The sequence below is a fragment of the Grampus griseus genome (genome assembly GCF_964374135.1).
Source record: "Grampus griseus genome assembly, chromosome: 18".
Taxonomy (NCBI): Eukaryota; Metazoa; Chordata; class Mammalia; order Artiodactyla; family Delphinidae; genus Grampus; species Grampus griseus.
Window position 1 is genome coordinate 61,595,307 of NC_139012.1, and position 4,611 is coordinate 61,599,917.

At 48.7% G+C, this 4,611-nt stretch overlaps 1 pseudogene across 1 annotated transcript; it reads left to right on the plus strand.

The window, feature by feature from the left end:
* The first annotated feature begins 715 nt into the window (after nt 1-715).
* On the plus strand, nt 716-1,661 carry LOC309835912 (calcium-responsive transactivator-like; annotated as a pseudogene). Its single transcript has one exon. The product of its transcript is annotated as a calcium-responsive transactivator-like (transcript).
* Nucleotides 1,662-4,611: the final 2,950 nt, after the last annotated feature.

Genomic DNA, 4,611 nt, shown 5'->3' on the forward strand with positions numbered 1-4,611 from the left:
TATATCCAGACAAAACTATAATTGAAAAAGATACATGCACTATTGTGAATAGTGCTGCATGTTCACAGCAGCACTATTCACAGTAGACAAGACATGGAAACAACCTAAATGTCCATCGACAAATGAATGGATAAAGAAGATGTGGTACATAGATACAATGGAACAATACTCACCATAAAAAGGGATGAAATAATGCCATTTACAGCAACATGGATAGACCTAGAGATTATCATACTAGCTGAAGTAAGTCAGAAAGAAAGACAAATACCATATGATATCACTTATATGTGGAATCTAAAATATGGCACAAATAAACCTATCTATGAAACAGACTCACAGACATAGAAGACAAATTTACTGTTACCAAAAGGGGAGGAGGGGATGGCGGGAGGGATGGATTGGGAGTTTGGGGTTAGCAGATGCAAACTATGATATATAGAATTGATAAACAAGGTCCTACTGTATAGCACAGGGAACTGTATTCAATATCCTGAGATAAACCATAATGGAAAAGAACATAAAAAAGAATGTATATATATGTATAACTGAATTACTTACTGTGCCGTTCAGCAGAAATTAATACAACATTGTAAGTCTACTATATTTCATTAAAAAAAATCATGAGAGATATTACAAGGGTGCTGAGACATCCCTCAAAGTAGGAAAGGCTTTCGCATCGTTTTAATTTAAAAAGTATAATGGGGCACCCGCCACCATGTCGGTGGCCTTCGCATTCGCCCGGCAGAGAGGCAAAGGAGAAGTCATGCAGCAAACCACGCAGAAGATGCTAGATGAGAACCACCACCTGATCCAGTTCATCCTGGACTATCAGAGCAAGGGCAAGACGGTGAGTGCACCCACTACCAGCGGGCCCTGCACCGGAACCTGGTCTACCGGGCCACGATCTCAAACTCCAACCAGAATATGCAGTCCCTGCTGTACGGCCGCCCACCCCGAGCAGGACGCCGGGCCCCGCCCGGCGGAGGGCTGTTCCGGAGCTCCTCTGACCAGGGCCCGCACTTCCGGGGCAGCCTCATTGATGCCACAGCCGCCTGCCTGCCGCCGTCCTCCCTCACGCAGGCGCAGACCGACATCGGTCCGAACCACGTGTTCACGCGGCAGACGGCGCACAGCGCGCTGCCCAGCGCCTCCACAAGCGCGTCAGGCAGCAGCCAGGGCTCGGGGCCCGGCTACAGCCACTCGGGACCGGCCTCGCAGAGCGTATCGCTTGCAGGGCCAAGGCGCCATTAGCAACGACGTGTCTTGGGCCAACATCAACATGCAGCCCAACCCAGGCGGCTTCGGCCCGCTACAGCTGGGTGCGGGGCGGGAGCCCGCACTACGCAGGCCAGTCCATGGCCATGATGGCCGGAGCGGGCAGGGGAGCCGCGCGGTGGGGCAGCGGCAAGTCCTCCCGGCAAGACTCCTCCCAGAGTACCTGTGCCGGGGGGAGAACAACTGTGGCGAGCTGTACGGCCACCGCCAGGCCACCTCGGAGCCCATGAGCCGGACAGACCCCCCCCCCCCCGGGACCACACGGCGATTACACCGACCAGCTGGCATCCTACGCCCAGCAGAGCTACTAGCGGTCGTTTGAGGAGTCCGCGCAGCACTACCACAACGGCGGTAAGGCCGGCCGGGCCGCGTGCTGCAGGGCCTGATGTGTACGGGCTTTATGGCAGTGCAGGCCGGGCCCTGTGTCCCCACTTGCCTGTGTGTTAATGAAGGAGGAGAAGGGTCTCTCGGGGTAGACCCACCATGTGGCCCAGCTGACCATCTTGGGGCCTGTGAGCTGCTCTCGGAGCCTCCTCAGTCAAGACTGTCCTTTGTTCCAAAGGCGGGAGGGCGAGCGGCGGGGACCTGGGCACCCCATCTCCCGACTGAGCCAGGCGGGCGGCACACGTGGGGTGTGTTGGGCATGGCCTGGACATTCCTTCCTGCTGGCAAATAAGGCGCACCTCTGGCAGAGGGACCTGTCAGACCGAGGGTGAGGCGGCGACGCGCTGGAAGCAGCTCCCCGGACAGAAAGCCCTGGTCTGTGGCGCTCGCCCATTTCCCTGGTGTGAACACTCCCACTCCCAATGACTTAAAACTGCCAAGGTGACATCACCAAACACGGATTTGGGAAGAAGCAGGCACATTCTGTTCTCTAGCGGGTGCCAGCTGGCCCCGGGCCTGTCGGGTGAAGGGACTTCCCACCGACCCCTGGAAGCCCGGAGAGGAGAGGAAACGATAAGCCCCACAGGGTGACGTGGTCCAGGCTCTCTTGTTTGGATGTCAGGCAGTGGGGAAAATGTAAGGGCTGCCAGGCCCCAGAGAGGAAAAGACAAACGGTACATACGGAACGGGTGACTTGACGATGTGACTTTTGGGGTGACCGTTTCTTAAATTGTAAAAACACAACAAAATTTTTAACCATTTTAAGTGCACAGTTCAGTGGCATTAAGTACATTCAAGTTGTCGGGCTGCCACCACCATCACCACCATCTCCAGAACCTCTCAACATTCCGAACTGAAACTCTGTCCCCTATCTCCTAACTCCCTATCCCCCACCCCGGCCCTTAGCAGCCACTTTGTGTCTCTGATTTTGGCTACTCTGCGTACCTCATCTAAGTGGAATGATACAATAGTTGTCTTTTTGTGACTGGCTTATTTCTTTCAGCATAATGTCCTCAAGGTTCATCCATGTTGTAGCAGGTGTCAGAATTGCCTTCCTATTTAAGGCTGAGTGATATTCCATTGTATGTTTACACCACATTTTGCTTGTCCATTTATCTGTCAATGGACACTTGGGTTGCTTCCACCTTTTAGCTATTGTGAATAGTGCTTCTGTGAACATGGGTTTAAAAATATCTCTTCGAGACCCCGCTTTCAATTCTTTTAGGTATAGGCAGACAGACCTCTGAGATATTGCGGGTTCAGTTCCAGACCATAATAAAGTGAATGTTGCAATTAAAAATTAAAAATTAGAATGGAACAAATTAGCCAATAACACTGAAAGACTTGGGATACCCCAGACAGTTGACATTTGCTCAAAGGACCCACTGTGTGATGCTGCAGCTGTCTCTCCACCTCCCTAATCTCAGCACCTGTGGCAGCTTTTTCCCTGCATGAGCAACACGCACAATGGCAAGAGAAGGAGCATTTCAAATTTCCTACAGTAGGAAGAACCACTGCTTTGTAAGAGGTGATCTAGAAACAAAATCTTGGTGCAAGACCAGTGATGCCACTACACTGCTTATACACCACTACTGGTTGTGCCCTTGACCACAGAAGAACAGGAGCAGCTTGTGTAGTCAGAATCCATTGTTCAATTGCTTCAGCCCCATCATCCAAGTGGGACATCAGCAGATTGGTAAAAGCCCTTCTGGGGGCAGTGGAGAGGAGGAGCCACTAACTTTGACCCCAAAATCCATGCAAGATATGTTAAAACTCCACACTCTCATCTCAGGTAACAAGCAATGCCCATGTGATTCCGTTGCTTCCATCTGAGCTGGGGCGGTCAAGCCCTGTTTTAACAAGGCCTGTTTTAACAATACCCCATACAACATCAGACTCCTCTCCCATAAGTCTCCCACAATTGTATTTCTTGAGAGTGATCCTACATGATCCCATAAAAATAAAAAATAAAAAACTCTCAGACCCAGATAATAAAATAATAGAACCTCTCTCTGAATCATCTGAAACATGCACACAGCATCCTCAACAGTAAACTTCATAAGGGCAGAAACTTTGGGTAAGTCTGGTTCACCATTATCTCCCAGGATCTAGCTCAGTGACTGGCAAATAGCATGCCCTCAATGACTGCATCTCTTTACTGTCCCTAAAGGTCAGGCTTCACTTGTGTGGTCCCAGGCGTCTGGCTGCCTCCGTCTCCCTGAAGACTTCCAGGACAAGAGGCTACATCACCTCCCTACGCGGCTGAGTCATCTTCCTATCAGGAAATTGTTTCTGCCTTGGCTAAATAGGTAAGCAATTTCTGTCTATTTTAGACAGAAAACCTAAGTTTAAAAAAGATTAAGTGAATAGCTCAAGGTTATACACCAACTCTGACCCAGTTAGAAATAGAACCCAAGTGGTTCCTAACATTCAATCCTATAGTTTCAATACTGCTTATTTTGCAGAGGAACCTATCTTTATAATTTGCAGATATTGTTCCCAAATTGCTTGCTAGAAATTCTGCCTAAATATTGAAGGTAGAACAGCTTCATGCATCAAATAGAGAGAGAATATATATAAAAAGAAATTTTTCCCACATGAGTAATGAATCACTGTAAAAAACATTTGTTAGGTTGTTTCATTATAAAATAAAAGCATTCCTCCCGGCTGCCACCCAATCCAAATGCTCCGTTTTTGTTACTAAACAATCCTTTTAACACCAAGCCAAAAATAAGTCACAATGTTAATGCAAACAGCTTGCAAGCCAAATAAAAGGACTTGTGCCAAATTTATCAGAGTTAGAGGAAGATTGTGTCAGATCTGTCTGTCTCTGAGAAACTTCCTATTAGATCACCAGTCAATAGGGTACCAGCATCTGCTGATGCTCACTGAAAGACATGAGTAATAAGAGACAGCTTTAGAAAATACATTTTTCTTCCATAGTTAGCAATG